Source organism: Anastrepha obliqua, chromosome 1, assembly GCF_027943255.1.
Source record: "Anastrepha obliqua isolate idAnaObli1 chromosome 1, idAnaObli1_1.0, whole genome shotgun sequence".
Classification (NCBI taxonomy): Eukaryota; Metazoa; Arthropoda; class Insecta; order Diptera; family Tephritidae; genus Anastrepha; species Anastrepha obliqua.
The window spans coordinates 26,817,734-26,835,773 of record NC_072892.1 but is presented as its reverse complement, the minus strand read 5'-3'; the positions used below and the strand labels follow the sequence as shown (position 1 = coordinate 26,835,773).

The 18,040-nt window shown below is 37.8% G+C and overlaps 1 protein-coding gene across 1 annotated transcript in view; it reads right to left on the bottom strand.

The window, feature by feature from the left end:
• LOC129235365 (solute carrier family 22 member 13) overlaps window positions 1–16,788 on the bottom strand; it is a 36,653-nt gene extending 19,865 nt beyond the window's left edge. Inside the window, exon 1 of the mRNA XM_054869174.1 lies at window positions 16,530–16,788. The gene's annotated coding sequence lies outside the window, so the exon portion shown is untranslated. The remainder of the gene's footprint in view (window positions 1–16,529) is intronic.
• Between the last annotated feature and the right edge of the window lie 1,252 nt (window positions 16,789–18,040).

Genomic DNA, 18,040 nt, shown 5'->3' with positions numbered 1-18,040 from the left:
CATGGCAGAAACGACCCCGGAGGCTAACCATTGCATGTCGAGGGCCGCCCACTATTAAATTAAAAACAGTTTCCATCATTTAGTGTTCAATGCCATTTTGAAGAAGCATTTTGTAGGAAGCTTTGACTCACCCCGCGTTGTAACGTTACAGGTATGAAAGAAGAGTAGTGTTTAATGTCCATAATGGGTTTCGAGTTTTAGTTCAAATAATTTTGAAACTGTGGATAATTTGGAGATTGGTCTACAGTGTGCAATATTACTCTTAGAGATTTCCATCTATAAAAATGTCTATCTCCCAAATCATTTTTTTGTATTTAGTAAATAAGTTACTTAAAAACAAAACTGCAACTTAAGTGTTCTTTCAACGAAATTTGGCCACATCTGTCTTGTCCAGCATTTCGCATGTGGTTACTCCTGTGGTTACAAAGTAGTTTACATCGAGATTCCAACCGTATGGTCACATTACGAATTTTTTCACGCTTTCACTAAAAAGTGGAAAACCTGAGATTAAGAGCGAGAGGCTCACTGAGTGACGGTCGATAGGTCGATAACCGCGATAGGGATGAATAATTCCGTGAAATATCAAACTCTCATTCCTACTACACACAAAGGTACGTACATACGCACGTACCATATATATGTTAATATTTATGTACTTACATATGCACATACGTTATGACGGTTGTCCGTTAAGTTTTGCGCATTTTATTAAATTTTTAATTGAATTCAATTGGAGCATTGAAACGCAATCGATTTGCAAAGTAGGCGAGTGAAGAGCGCCAACGATCCACTTGTGACAAATGCGCGAACGATTGTAATTATCGGTGAAGTTCGCCGGCAACACTGTGCAACAAAATGTGAAAAAAATTAATCTCTTTCTTTCTAAATATTTGTAGCACTAATTTTTTTAACTTTTGGCCACTTCAAAGTTTACAGTTCTCATTTAACATATATGAAATTCTGAGATGTTATGGGATAGCTCAGCTATGTTATGGCATTGATGCCCACGCATTGAGAATTCGCTTATATAGAAGCCAAGAATTGCTAATAACCAAATCAAGTAAATGATAAAATAGACGAATTTGCATATGCTACTTCGTGATGTTATTTTATGTCGGTCCATTATACTCTCGATCAAATCAATTTCACACTTATGTGAGTTGTATTGAGCAGTGCGAATAGCCTAACCACCTGGACAGGACATTTATTCGCTCTGTCGCAGCGTTGAACTTTGTCTTTGGGAATTCGCTCTGCAAAAGTCGAAGCCAAGCAAACACCCTTGTTGTCCCCGCAGGCAGTAGTACACATATCCACACCATCAATCGAAGTCACATATTCAACTGAATAACCGCGTGAAACCTTTTTTAAGGTTTTTTGGTCGAGGAATTTTGCAATTTGGAATCCGATTTCTGTTTATAGTTCCCAAACTTAAAATCCTTTCATTGGCCAGGCATTTTAGCAAGAAAAGAGGTAGAATAGTTATCAAAATATAAACGTAAATTTTTGTTTCTTGGTAATATTTCTTGTCAGCCTACCACAGCGTTCGAAGAAGCACCAAGCTCTGGCTCGCCGGGACATACTACAAGTATGTCTTCATTTCCTGTATCCGGCTCAAATTGATAACAGAAACCAGATACTCCACTTAGAACCAATTTTTTATATCCCCATTCATGCTTTTTTTGAACCTTGTTGAACATATCTGCTCGCCTACACAAAAGAAATGCTCCATTGGAGCTCTTTGGGGAAAAAACCAAATTGATCTCCTCCTTGCGGGAGTTGACCCAAACAGAGCTGCAACATGGCGCGACGACTGGGCCTTGATCGCAGACTATCGGAAAAGATATTTATGTCTCGCTCCAAACTGAGATCCCCGAGCATTTTGCATGCCTGCAGGATCGTGAAGACCTCTGCTTGAAAAACACTACGAGTTTTCAGCATTTTGAAGGAGACTGAAATATTTGCTAATTAAGAGAACCGCTCCAACTCCAGATTCCCTTTTGGATCCGTCGGTGAAAACAGACGTACATATGCCCATGCAGACTCAGTTTGCATATGGAAAACTCAGTTTGCATATGGGGAGATCTGTATGAAGTACAGAGAAGGAAGCAGAAATCTATCTCAAACTGCTACCATGTCCTACCGGAGATTGCCTCCTCCTGAGGGAATAAGTAAAATAAAAATTGTATGGTATTTGAAAGTTTCATGAGTTCAGAAGGCAGCATGTTGTTTCCTAAAAAGGCAAGTTGGTTTTCATTAAGTTCCAAGCTATTATTTTTCCATTTGTTTTCCATTCTTGGCGATTTTTACTCGAGGTACTTGGTTAAATCGCAGAGTTTTCGTAGCTTTCAGAGTTTCTATTTGCATCATCTATATCTTCGATTTCACTTTGGACACTGTCTACATCCTCATTATAGTCCGAATTTTCAAGGCTGCCATCACTTGAGAAGTCCTTATTCTCTGAAATTCCGAAGTAGTCGTCCAAAATATTAAATACTTCCGCGGAATTCAATCGTCTCGTTAAAATTTTAGGTGAGAGAACCACAACATTTTATTTCTGCATAACTGCAGCAATTATAAAAATAATCAAAGAATGTGTTTAGAACTACTTAAGGCGAATCTATTAAAGGTGGTATTGGAAAATCAGCTGATTTGTTTTTGACGTGATAACGTCTTATAATTCGATTTAGCCGGCTGCACGCACGAAAAAATGTGTCGTTACCTTGCTCATTAGTGTTACCTTGCTCATTTGTCGTTACCTTGCTCATTTGTCATTACCTTGCTCATTCCCGTTACCTTGAATGAACTGCAAGCGAAAGCGCGGAACGAACGACAAAGCAAACAAAGCAAACGAACGGCAACGTTCGACATCTTGCTCTCTCCTACTTAAGTGAGCGTATATATATACATATATACATTCACGTATTTGTATTTGCATATGCCTTCTTATTGATTATTATTAATTTGATTTACTTGAAGAATTTAAAATAAAACCAAGTTTGTTAATAATACCTGTTGTTTTAATGTTATTATTATTAATTTTTTTATTATATATGAAGGAAAAAATGTATGGTAATATTTACCATATACCTTATAAGATATGTTGTATACTAATATATGTATGTATATAAACATGCATATACATATACAATATCGCGCAATTTTCAAAAAGAACAAATCTATGTGTAAAGATGCATACAAGTCATATGGACATATCAAATATATGAATCTATTCCGTACGCAAGCAAATGTAAGCTAATGTGCTTGAACTGCAAGCGAGAGCGCGGAACGAACGACAAAGAGCACAATCGGCCCCCGCGTTCGGCAACGTTCGACATCTGGCTCTGTCCTACTTGAGTGAGCATATATATGTATGTATATGCGCATATGTAGGTATATAAATTCACATACTTGTATTTGCATTTGCCTTCTTCCTGTGTGCATGGTAATGAACCATTTCTCTGTTGAGAATAGGACGATGATAGAAAAAGTAGGAAATGAAAGGGATTGTTTCGAGTGTAAAGTGTCTTGAAAAAGGCAAATCGATGATGGTGCCTCTTAGTGTTGTTGACTTATTAACGTCTGATGCACAATCGAAATTGAAGATATCTTTCATGAATTTGATAAATGTTTCGTCATTTTTCGCGTTTGTGTAAATGTAACTTGACCTATTCCATTGCAATTCCATTTACCCCCTCCTCTATATCCATACAAAATATCTATCAAACAAATAAAATTAAAATTTTGTTTTGAAAATTGCAACCATTCCATCAATATTTTCTTATGACGTTGTCACGTTGAACTATCGTCAGTAAACCGACTTTACAGACAACCTCTTTTTTCTTTTGGCGTGTCCATGTGGCTGTCAGCCAGAATGAATCAAGGAGAATTAATTTTTTGTTTTCTACTTTTTTTTGCTTTGACAATCAAACGTATAAAATATTGTTGTTGGTCAAGTGCTTTACAAATACGCCTTGGAACTACTTTTGCAGGAAAATCACATATCAGGTAAAGATATATTCAGTCACTCACACCTTATTTCATACAGATGCGATTTTTTTGTAAAGTGTTTTATATTTCCTAATATTTTGCGAAAATGGGAGAACAGAGTATACAGATATTTAGTTAATTTTATTTTATTTGAGTTGCCAACATAAAATACAAAAAAATCATTTCATTGTAAAGCAAAAAAAAAAGAAAAATACAGAGAATTCACGCCGCAGCTTTACAAATTTATTATCGCAATTTTCCTTTTTCAAATTTTGCTATTTCATTTTCAAAAATATTGAAAACGCGCAAAAAACATAATAAATTGAAAGTGGAACTTTATGTTTGGAGAAAATGTCAATTAGATATCAACGGAAATGCCCGCGCCGCGAAGCGTTAAATATTTATAATTTTTTTTTCGAAATGTTGCTTGAAAATCTGCTTGATAGTTTTTGTTTCATAAGCAGAACTGAAAAATGTTGCTATTGCTATTTTGTTGCACTGTGTAATTGTAAGGAAAAGCTGTCAAGTACCGCTTGTTAACTTGCCGCATTTCGCGCTCGCACCACACAGTTCGATTAGCTCGATTGCGAGTGCACTCGTATATTTGTATATAAATAGAATTTAACTGATTTTGCTGTCGTCGATCGGAGAAGTTATTATTAAAGATTTCCTTTGATTAATTGTTTACACAAACAACTGGCACACGCACATATTAACAAGCTGCCCAGTAAATTGATGCACTTATTTATGAACCTACACCCATACATACATACATACACATGTGAATAAAACAAAAGAGATGGCAATCGAAGTGATCGAATAAAAGTAAACAATAAACAAAATAATAAATAAAATTAGCGTGACAAGAAGAAAGTCAATTCTGTATGGAAACGCGTTTGAGATTGGCGTGCAACGATCGCGCGCTATCGACTTGCCAAAGTCGACAGCTCAAATGTAAAGAATGGGAAAGATGACATCTTCGAGATAGCGTCGCTCAGCAATAGCGCAAAATCACAATCAAGATAGACAACCACAACCAAACAAACAGCCAAATCAATGTATGCGTATCAGTAGACGAACAGTGGCAGCGTCGGTGGTGTTTGTGTGTATCTTCTAAACGCCGAAAGTCGAAAAACCACAAGTATTTGTTCGTTCACAACAATGAATGGCCAGAAGCACACCTGGAGCGTAAATCAGCAATAGGTCGATTGGTCGGCGGAAGGTGTGTGAATTGCTGATAAAACAGCCGATTGGTGCGATTTGAAATGAGTGAAATGAGCATTGCGGGGCTTGTGTTGACACTCATAATGGGACGTTAATGGATGGATAGTTGCTTTATCCGGCGTGCAGCACATGCACACACATACACACAAACACACTTGTAGGCGTGAATGTACAGATGAGTGCAAAATCATATGCAATCTCGAAATCTGATACTTTTTTCACTTGAACAGCGGAAACTTACTTTCAAAGCAAGTGCTGCTAAGTCAAAATACTGCGAATTTAATTAAAACAAAAATCCGCGTCTTGTGAAGGTAAATTTGTGAAGAATGTTCTACTACTCATCTGGTCAAGCGAGAATGTTGCTGCCGCTGTAGGCGATAGTTCACGCATCAACTCGCCAACAATCCTATAAAATCTCATCGGTTGGCTTTTTCGTCTATAGGCCTCACTTAAACTAGACTAGAAACTACAGGCAATGACCATCCGCTTCGACGGAGTAGTGATCCGTTGGGGCTTTGGAGCTGTTGAAATTCGATAGCGATTTTGCTTAAAAAGTCCTATTTGAGAATGCGTCGGATTTTCGTCTCGGCAGCTGCGTTATAAAGAAACATTTCGGTATTTGAGGTGCGGCAAATTCACTCATAGTTGGTGAACTGGTAGGCCTCCTAAGAGCAGCTTCTTGTCAACGCTACAACTTTTCTGCGGGTTGCCGTAAAACTTCAATTATATACCCATATTAGCGGCTACCTTTGAATCAAAGTTACTGTATTTTAAGGTTCGGGAAATCCACACATAGCTTATGATGCCTACTGGTCTTCAAAGAGTAGCTTTTTTCAACGCTATATCTTTTCTGCGGGGTACCGTAAATATAATAGTCCATATACTGATAATGTAAACACGGACGGGCGTATATGAAAATCTCTTCTGGGGATATTTGGACGGTGAGCGTTATTGCTATATTAATTCGGTGTTAATTACATAGAGATGAAACCAAATTAAACGAGTTTACGAAGTTTTGGGCAATGCTATTTGAATTGAATACATGTATGTTCGACGATAAGTTTACGGTTCTTTGCATTACGATTGGTCTGTATATGCATATAATATTGCGATTAACTTCCAACTATCCAAAAATTTAAAATTAAAAACTTTCACGGATATGAAAGACTGATATGAATGCTAAATGTAGCTTAAAAAATGTGGGAGCAAAGCCTTCGTGATCTAAACACTATTACCATTTCTAAGATTAGATATGGCAAGCATTACGTCGTCTAATGAAATGTCAAAACTGTCAATGACGTCTATTGATAAGTGGTTGATTGTATTTTAATGGGGTCATACTTTTCATAGACTTGCGAATAGATTGCAAGACTCTACTGGGCTGCCAGATAAACAATTTTCATAAATACCACTGGTTGGATAACAATTTGTTTGGCGTTTAGTATTGATATAATGCAAATAAAATACCTTTAGGGTTATAGTACATATATTTGAGGTAGGGAGGTGAAATGGTTGAAATACCAGCCTGAAACTCCCCAAGTAGCACTAAAGCGCCGTTTTGATACCATTGTGAGACCTCCAATAGGCAGATATCTACAGCCAACTAGAGCTATTGATGTAATGCTGAAGGTTGACGGGATTTAGGTTGGAACACTGCCCCAGGTTGCCGAAGAAAGTATCACCCAGTGACCTTAATCGTCTAGCAGTCAAACCCGGAGGTTTACAGAGAAACTGTCCAACAGTCTCCTTCTCTGAAAGCTCCCCACAGCCTCCGCAATGGGGATTAAATGGCTTTTTTGCGTGTGTGCCGATCGTCCAATGACCAGTAAAAACAACTACGAGCTTAGAAATTGATGGCGTTAAGTTCCCAGAACTTTCTGTGTCCTTCTGGCCCCTACTGAGTCCCAATGGTTTTCGAAATAGCGCTCTAAAAAATGGAGTTTCAACTGTTTTGAGCTTTCTTGAGAAATAAATGGTGCAATTCCCCTTTAACAACAGTCTCAGGGATTCCGATGACTGGATGGGAGACCTCTGAGACCAATTCAGTGGACTCTTTCCTGGTAAATTTATCAGCAATTTCATTTCCCTCTACGTTCCTATGTTGAACCAAGATCTATGAACCAAGATCATTGAAATGTTACCTGCACATCCAAGATATTTGATCTCTTCCTTACAGGAGTTGACCACTTGGGATATACACCATGCGTGAAAAACACTAGTTGTATTCGGCAGATTTTTGGGAAACAGATAAATTGGCTGATTTAGAGAAAACCTCTGCTTCGACTCTCGATTCCATCTTGGCGCCGTCAGTGAAGACAGAGGTACCAGCCTCGATACAGATTTTCCTCTCATTCCAATTCTGACTACTTGGAGAAGTTGCCCTGGTCCGACTCTCCCAGTTTGAGAATAGAGAGATCTGTACGAAATTCAGAGAAATACGGTGTTAACTGCTAAAAATACGACCATGTCTCTTGAGCGTTGGGAATAACGTTGGGAAGTGAGTGTAAAACGAAAGTAAGGGCAGTACTGGGACAAGTTTTCTATGCTTCGGTGATGCCTATACAAGTTGTCCTGTATACCCTGACATATCTTGGATTCCATTTGTAACAATTACTGATTGAATTAGAATGCGTGGAGGTGGTCGAATTCTTTTCTTAAACTTTGAAAATTTTGGTTATCGCTCAATAAATCCGATTTCTTTTCTTTATTACAGGCTGTATATCCAGTATCCAAGCGGCCGCCGTAGCCGAATGGGTTGGTATGTTCCTACCATTCGGAAGTGCAGAGGTTCGAATCTTGCATGCATGAAGCACCAATAATAGAAAAAGTTTTTTCTAATAGCGGTCGCCTCTCGGCAAGCCTCCGAGTGTATTTCAGCTATGAAAAAGCTTCTCATTGAAAACCATCTGCCGTTTGAAGTCGGCTTAACACTGTAGGACCCTCCATTTGCGCAACAACATCAAGACGCACAGCACAAATAGGAAGAGGAGCTCGGTGTAAGCACAAACTCTATGCCGTGGGTTTTTTTGTTACTTTCATCATCATTGTTGGCTGGACAACACTGGTCGTGTCGTCGCCTGCTGCAGCATATGTCTTCAATTGTCTGAGTTTCATGCCTGGAGGATGCCCGAAATCCCAAAAACCTGCATCTTCATCAACACCGTCAATTCATCTGAGCGGCTGGCCTTCTTCTAACTCTGTGGAATTTTTCAAGTGGTATTTGTTGATGTAAGCAATCGGTAAGCACGTAATATCATTCCAGATTTTACAAACCACTGATATATCGTCCCCTTAGTATTAAAATAGCCTATACATTTTTTGATGTTTTGAGAAAATGAATTTCAAACTTTTTGTCGAAAGTAGCTCTCACTCAAATCTCGTTATGTCTGTAAATATTTATTATTTTTTGACTGACGTTTTGACCCACTTTGTGGAACTAGAATTTGATAAAATTTTGACCACATATAAAATTGACGATGGAGAATCCAAAAATTCAATAAAAAAATAATAGCCTATGAGCACATAGGCTATTGTTATACTAAGAGGACGATATGGTATGGAGGATTTCATAGCTCATGTGTATGAAGAGCTCTGTTGGGATCTCATACAAACCACAGAATTTGTTGTTTTTTGAACTTTAATTGTTGCCATGAACTCCTGGAAGCTAAGCTCTTCCCTCATTTCTGAAAATTTTAACTGTGGGTGTTCGGATTCAATGTTCGTAATGTGCAAATTAAGGAGTTTATCGAAATATCTTTCGAGAATTCTATTTTTTCCGTTAGGAGTTGACCTTCTTCGTCTTTACAATATGTTTTTGGGTTAAACTCGCGGCTTGTTCGTTCACGCTTTTAGAAATACTTTGTGTATTATGGCAGTTGAAGTCTGCTTCAAATTCTCCATATTTAAAAATTATCTTTTTTGCCTTAGGTGAGTAATAATCTTGCACAGTGGAGTGCAGAGAGGAAAATACATTTAAGTTTTTATACTCGCATTTGTGAAATTTCAAAACTAAATAAGCATAACACGAGAAAATTCGTTTTTCTTTGCATAAATGTGAATTTAACCACAGCTTAAAGTTATTAATTACAAGTTACTATTATTATTTCCTGTCCACAGCTGTTTATCCAATTTTTCCCCAATTTAGTTGTGCTCACATTTTTTTCTTGTTGTAGGTTCTGTGTACATATTTGCCTTACTAAGCAGCTGCTTTATTCAAGTGTCCAAACAGATTTATTGGTTATTTATTTGTTTGATTATTGTTCACTTGTTCAAATTGTGTTAATTCTACTGCCACCAGTAATTTATTTATGTACTTCGATGTACTTAAATACCAGACAATCGCAGCTGGCCGATACTAACAATTCAAATGAGCAATCATTTGCTTTCGATAAAAAAGAAAAACAACTAGCATAGGCTATTATATTCATTATGTGTGCGAAACACTCCACGCATTCATTCATTAAAATGTATAGTGGTATTAAATAAATATTCATGATTGTTTACCAGCAAAAGGGAAATTGGAACGTGTAACATTTTTTTCTACATATTTTTTCGCTTTAATTATTATTAATTAAAAATATGAATTTAAATGAAACTTTTAATTAACTCTAATACACTCATTAATAATTGTACATGCGTTGAAATCCACTTGTTGTGAAGTGGCGCGCTTCTAGTGAATTCGAAAACGTGACTAGTTCGAATTTCTACTCTTGATAATAATAATTTTTAGTACCCGTAATGTGTTTTAGTTTTAAGACGACTCCGAATGGCAAATATCTTTTAAGAGAAGCAGAAACACATTCAGAAGTTTGCTATTACCGCCGTGGAGCGACTGCTATTGAAAAAAAACTCTTTCTTCATTAAGCGGTTTCATGCACGGAGATTCGAACCTATGTACTCCTAATGGTATTGTTTTAGACGTAGTTAATACTAGTCATTAACTGGCATTACTGCCATTAAAATGTGCTGCATGAAGTTCCATTAGATGTTCCCTGCTTCAGTTTGGGAATCGATGGAAACCCAAATTTTGTCAATAAATTTCTTTGCGTAAATTGCCCTGCGGGCGAATTTCAGAATATCTGCGACAGAAGCATTCTTGATTTCATTTGATCTCGATCAAAGATGTGCAGTCTTATCTTTGCCACGGCAAGGCAATGCAGTTGCATAAAATATGCTCTGTGGTGTCATCATCCTCCTTTGTCTCATTCCCATTGTGAACTTTTGAGAGATGGTTACTTAAGTAATAGTGACTTGTCAGAATCTAAAATATCTTTCAAACGAAAGCTGGTAAAAAAGAAAGTTTATTCTCAAACAGGCAAAGCAGCTATTTTTGAACTTTTCTCGAATACAAAATTATGCTCAAGTTACTGAAAACCACTTGATTGCTATTATTCTTTCATCCCAATGAATGCCAGAAATATTTACTAACTCTTTCAATAACAGATGTTTAATTATAGTTACGCAGGTTGTTAATTATATTGACAGAAAACTGCGTCACTTTACATACAACTTTTTTTTATTATTTATTTCATTTCAATATTTGTCTCAGTTGCTTCATTATTAGCTGATCACTAGGGTGATGTACATACATATGTATGTCTACAGCACGGAAATGGTTTGCAAAGTTCAAAAATCGCGACTCTGAGATCGATGACACGTCCCACAGCGGAAGGCCTTCTGAATTCGATGAAGAACGTCTCAAATAGCTTTTGAAAGAGAACGGTCGCCAAACCAATGGTGAATTGGCGAAAAAAATTAACTGCGATCATAAAACGATTCTCGATCACCTTCACTCAACGGGATTTATCAAAAAAGTGAGCGCCTGTGCATCGTGAGCTCAACGAAAAAAAAACAAGAAAGCCTTCAAATTGCTTCTCAGCTTCTCAAAGCGAAGAGTCAAGCCAGATTTTCATCCATAGAAGATCATGATACGAGTATGTGTTTGGTGGGACTGAGAAGGCATGGCAAACTGCTCGAAAAGAATGTCCTGGTCTACATTACCTAGCTACACCACGTGAATGAGGCTATTCGACTGAAAAGATCTGATCGACATGGTCAAACCATATTCCTTCACGACAACGCCTGGCCCCATGGTGCTCAAGCCGTCAAAGCGGCACTCCAAGAGCTCGAATGGGAGGTCCTTCAGCATCCGCCGTATTTTTCGGACCTTGCACCAACCGATTACCATATTTTCTACTCCCTGTCAAACCATATGAAGGGCGTTACTTTCGATAACAAAGAGGTCATTAAAAACAGGCTCAACAGCTTCTTTGACACCAGACCAGACGATTTTTGGCGGAACACCATCAACGAATTGGTCGGGAGGTGTGGAGAGGTTGTAAACAGTAACGACGAATATATAATTTATTAACTTATTGATATATCATAATTATTGTTTTTTGCTCAAAGTCTTCGGTTAAAACGCTAGGAAGTTATGCCTCAACCCAATACTTATAGTAGTACAATATAATTCGTCTACCGCTCAATATATCCAAATCACTTCGATCTCCTCACTATGCCATCGCGTTCCAGGCAGAACTATTAGCAATCAGAGAAGTATGTAAATCATTAAAAAACTACAAAGAAATTGGTGCAAGACCTGTCAAGGCCTTATGTTTCCAATTTCATTTCAACCAAACTAGTTTTACAGTGTAGAGAGGAACTCGATTAGCTTGGATAGTGGCCTCAAATTATTCTGATATGGGTTCCCGGTCATAAGAATATAGAGGGTAATGAGATATCAGATGAGCTAGCAAGGAAAGGCACGGCACTAAACATAACAGTGGGGCTGGCAGTTGATACCCCAACAACACAATAAAAACATCTATTGCTTTACACTACCATGCTTTAGTAGAAAGATGGTGGAAGCAATTAGCTGCATGCACTACGACAAGAAAAACATGGCCATCGTACAACATCCAGAAGACGGGGTACCTGTTAGGATAATCTCGCCAAACATCTCACCTATCACTGCAACCCTTACAAGTCACTGTAAGGTAAGGAATCATGCATCCACACTTAACCTTCCATTCAAACCCATCTACAGAAGCTGTCGGGCGGAGAAGGTGCAAGAAAGTCTTTTCCACATATATGCGAATATCCAGTTCTAACTAGAGCAAGGCTTCGCTCTTTCGGTAAGTCTTTCTTACAGCAAATTAACGAAATCTCAGCTAAACAGTTTGCTGCTATACTTGGATCTCACGAATCTGACGTATCTGACTCAAAAAAAAGAAGAAAAAAAAAAATGAATAAATCAACAAGACTATACACGAGAACATTATTATCACACAGGCGCTAGTCGCTAATTAGGATTATTTCAATAGAAATAATCAAACACATCAAAAAATACAAGAACAAAATGCATCTATCAAAAGCTTCTTAGCTTTCATTGGACAGTCTTAACTTTTCTTGGCTAACCCGGGTTAAGTATAGGTATTACTGGTATATACAAGTTCTTTTGCTCTGCTTAACGTAATTTTGGGTATTTTCAATCACACAAAACTCTGCCACAGTAGCAACAATTTCTTAAAGCTCCTTAAAGTGCTAAACGAAGGCGCCATTGTTCGAAAATTAAGTGCCTTCCTGACTTTTGTTATTACACACAAATAAAATTTGATTTTTTCGTACTCGTAGATGCAAATTAAATCTTTCTCTTTTCATTTCAGAGATGGCTAGTATCGCATACATATGTATATATACAAGGTGGCGCAAAATTAATCACCCTATCGACAGATTTTAATTTTAGCAAATGGTGAAGTACGTCAATCATATTTTACAATTGTGAACTTGTCAGCTGCGGTATAGAAATAGACAAGCAATGGAGCGCATAAAAGTCAACGTTAAGGTTTTCATCATTCATGCATCAACCAATTTTTTTTTACTTAGTGAAAAAGTTATTCAAGAACAAAATTGGATGATTAATTTTGCGCCACCTTCTATATATGTATAACTAATTCGTAAAAACGTTAACTCTAATTTTCATGTCTTAGAAATATGGCTTGAAGCAGCGCGTTTAAAGCAAATGCCAATTTTTTTTTTAAATCGAAAATCTTTAAGTTTTCTTGATAAAACACTTTATAATAGCGAAATCGAGAGAGTAGAGTGAGCTTTAGCTTTGAGTGGAACATACAAAGGTGATCACAGAAGCTGATTTTAACTTTTGAAAGAGAACATTATTTTATTTCTATTGCCTGCTTTAAACCTTTGGGGACGAGTGTCGACATATAGCTGCCCAAGCCGTTTTACCGTTCCGGACGCGTGTCGGCATATAGCCGCCCAAATGAGTTCGTAGTAGCTGCAAGGCTCGTGATAAGATATGCATGGGTATAGTAAAAGAGTCACGTTTTCAGTCAAAGACATTAGTGGCCATTAGCGATGAAGTGTTATATTCCTTATAATGTAAACTTACGATGTGAGACGATGGTAGAGTCAGAACGAATTTCACTGCCAGAGGAACCAGCAGGCTTTTTAGATAGTGACAGTTCTGACGAATATTACTTTGAATCTGATAAGACGACGGAAGATGACGGTATTAGTGCGTCAAGTGGAAGTGAATTTTATGAAAATTTTTTCGTCTGTTAAATAGAGCCTTAGTTTTTATAACGATCAACGTATTTATCTTCTTTACTGCCACTCCAATACCTCTCGTCTTCAGCGACGCTCGCCCGTCGACGCTCTATTCAACATTTATATTAATCTGAGTATTTTTGTACAAATTAGCCATGCCTGGCGTACGATTTTGTTTCTCGAATTATCCTCGAACCATTTAAGCTTTGCTTTACCTGCTCCTAATAAGAATAGAAAGAGCGGAGCTCATCTCCAGTTCTTTGTGCTTTTGAGGCTTTCTAGGCTTTCACATTGTAAATATAAGAATTTCACGGCAAAATAATCTTCGAAATTACCAAAACTTCATGTTCTATGATACCTTAATTGACGCTCATTTATTTTCAATTTATGATTTGGATATGAGCCAAATCGTCGCATAAATAGAATATTTCGACACCGGCGTCATCTGAAGAGTAATATTTACAAGTTGAATAGTAGTCTAAAGCTTACTAAGAAAATAGCCCCACTTATCAGTGAATGTTCCGCCAAATTCGGTTCAGATAAAGTAATTTAGTGCAAAACACGTCTGGCCGTGGCGGTTGGCAAATCCGAGTTTGACAGCGCGTTAGGAACTGAAGTGGTCTGCCGACAACAAACAAAATAAGGGCGTCCGTGTAGTAGGCAGCTTTTTAAGATTTACAGTATGCATTAGAAAAGCATATCAGTACTCTTTACGGTTGATCTGTTTCAAGTAGTAGAAGTACAAGGGTAGAACTATAGACATTTCTGGAGAAATAAGTGTGATTTTTTGACACTAGACACAGAGTTCACTTATGCTTAGGTATGCGACTACTCAGAATTAACGCAGGGCGGCACAAAATGCAAAGCTCAACGATCGTTTCCCTGTAGCTTGATGGATAGAGCCATTGAGCTTAAAATTTTGGTTGAATAAATGGACGTAACTCCATTAGCTGTTCAAGCAATTTATGAAGCTAGATAGTTGAGCTGGAATATGTTTATAAACTCCATATGAGGGCTGATGTCTAAGCTCTGCTTAGTGGGCTGGATGACTACAGTCGTGTGTCTGTCATAAGCTGGGCGATTTAATAGTCTCCCATACATAGGTATAGAGCAGAAAAAGATTTGCCGAGGCATCAAGAAATTGGTAAAAAAAAATTTAAAAATGCCGCTTCTCATATCGATTCTGAGCGAGGTATCGTTAAGGCTACTTTAATTAGTTGTAATATTTATAAATAAACATGTTTTTGAAGAGAGGGTTTTTCAAATTCCATCAAGGCATTTTTGACACTTCCAACAATAGACAATGATTTTTTCAAAGAATACTCTCTAACTCGTGCGCTGTAGCCGAATGGGTTGCTGCATAACTACTATCCGGGAGAGTTTAGGTTCAAATCTTAGTGCATGAACATCAAATAATAGACACTGTTTTTGCAATAGCGGTCGCCCATCTGCAGGCAATGGCAACCCTCCAAGTGTATTTCTGCCATGAAAAATCCTCCTCATAAAAACCATATGCCGTCCGGAGTCGGCTTAAAACTATAGGTCCCTCCATTAGTGGAACAACATAAAGACACACGCCGCAAATAGGGAGAGGAGCTCGGCCAAACACCTAAGAGAAGTTAAAGCACCAATTATTTATTTATTTCATTTTTACTCTCTACCTCGGTGCAGCCAAAGACAACAACAGTGAATGGCGCATAACATGGAACCATGAATTGGACTAACAAAAAAAGGAGAGAATGTTGTGCGCTTCATTAAAGCTATAAGAATCAGATGGCTAAATCAAGTCACGAGAATGGACCCAACGAGCACTCAACGATAAATAATTGGCACTAAAAAAATTACAACAAAAGCAAAAGGTAGACCAATAACAAGATCGATTGACAAACTGGAGGATGACATGAGGAGACTCAAAGTACAAACCTGAAAGGAATCAACCAAAGATCGGGTGAAAGATGGTTTAGCAGCCAAAGCTGATGACTCTAAAGTGCGGAGGAAAGAAATGCCTATTATATGGATTTCTGTTTCTCCATCTGCTCTTGAAAAAGCTGGCCTCTACTCTTCCTCAGCTAAACATCCGCAAACATTTCGTAGTAAACTGGCTTGACAGTGTAACCGACTACTATAAAGCGAGCCCTAAATAAATACCCTAAACAATAAGAATATCTGCTCTTTCTAACGAAAACAATTTCTAAAGAGAAACATGGGAAAACATCGATATGTCTTCATATATACTTATAATTACAGCGAAAAATTAGAAACTAATATCAAATTATCGACATGTCAGAACTCTCTTTAGATATTAATTAATATGTTAGAATAGAGAAAATAAAATTAAACGATTGAGAGCTTTTATGCGTAAAATCATAAATTTACAGGTATATGAACAAAGTTAACTGGAAAATGGGTCATTTTTCAACCGCTATGTTCTCAAACTTGACGACATTCCGCTGAAATTTACATCCAAATGAGGCTACACTTGACAGAAGAGAAAGGAAAACATGTTCATATAATTTTATCACACAGTGTGCGCGTTCACGAATGTTGCTTAATTCAAACAGGTGTTTTGCGCGTTTATTAATAGCCACTATTTGTCAGGCTTTCGCGAGAAACTCAGTAAACATTTGTTTACAACTGGCAATTTTCCACTTTCGAGCTGTTTGCACAATAATTGCAGCCCTTTCCAAATTAGCTTTGAAAAAAAGAAAAGAAAAAAAAAAATGTCGTAAACAAAGACGAAACAATTTCTTTACCTGCGCAGGATGCTGCAACAACTAGCAGTTGCTTATTGCAAATATTTTTTTTCTTGATTTCAACAATTCACGATCATCAGCAATTCAAAAATTCGAATACTGGATCTGCCACAGTTTCACAAACGCTTTATAGGTCGGTAGTAAGTACACACAGTGGTTCCCGAATATCTTAACTTTCACGACTCGCTCTTTAAACTTATATAATAATTTCTCTTTGTCTCTTAATTTACCAGCGTTAAAGCGTCCGTCCAGTTGAATGCCCGATGCGCAACTGAAACAATTGAAATGATCGCAAATGATCGACAGAACTTAAAACACATACATACATACAAACATAGGTACGCAATACAGCACAACCACAAATTTGTTGGTATGAATGAAAGTCAGTAAGCGAGCGCGTAAGTGGCTAGCGGCATTAAATGTGGCCGGTTCGGTTAGTCCGTGCATGCAGTGATACTGCCGGCAAACGAAATGCTTGAATTCAAAATGCTCAAAACCAGATCACAAGCATACGCAAAATACATAAATAAATGAACAGCTCTGTAGCCGTTCATTTGATGTTTCCACTTCCGCCGCTCGCGTTTACGCACTTCTGGGGATGGCTCTTCCTAATTATACCGCTGGTCAATTGACCGATTTCGAGCAGTTATGCTTCTATTGAACTGGAATCCATCATTAGTTTGAGTTGGTCCCGCTCTCTTCTGCACGAGCGTCTGATGAATTTGACCTAGCGATATTTGCTAAATTTCGTTGTGTATTTCCCTTTTTTTGCTGGCGCGAATTTGGAGGTTATTTCGACAAATTATGCGCGCCTTCCGCCACGGCTTAATTAAAATCATAAGCATTTAGTAATTTTTTCGCTTCCATATGTTCATGGCATTCAAGGGAACACTGGAGTAAAATTTGCCAGCAAAATTTGTATTGATTTCGGAAAATTCCTACTGGCACTGAAACTGCATGCAGATGAATTGTTTAAGGGAGAAATACATTTTTTTGTGTTCGAAGTTCTGACTAAATACATTTAGCTTACTTAAGAATAATGTATTCTTATTATTCTTCTTCTTCCTGATTGGCGTGATAACCGCTTATGCGACGTTGGCCGAGTTTAACTAGGCCGCCAGTCGCTTCTTTCTCTGCTATCCGGCGTCAGTTGGATACACCAAGTGAAGCCAAGTCCTTCTCCACCTGATCTTTCCAACGCAGAGGTGGCCTTTGTCTGCTACCAGCAGCTCGTGCTGCATCGAATACTTTCAGAGCCGGAGCATTTGTATTCATTCGGATGACATGACCCCGCCAACGAAGCTGCTTCTTTTCTTTTTCATTATTCTTCATTCTTTCCTCTTTCATTCTTTCCTTCTTCATCAGGAAACTCAACGTTCTCAGCGCTTCCGTACTATTGAAATACTGCATCCGCACAGTGATGGCTTTTGAACCGGTTTTCTCTCAAATTTAACGTTCGAGAGAGACACGTACTAGCAGCTCCGCATACATGAAAATAAAAATTTTAAATT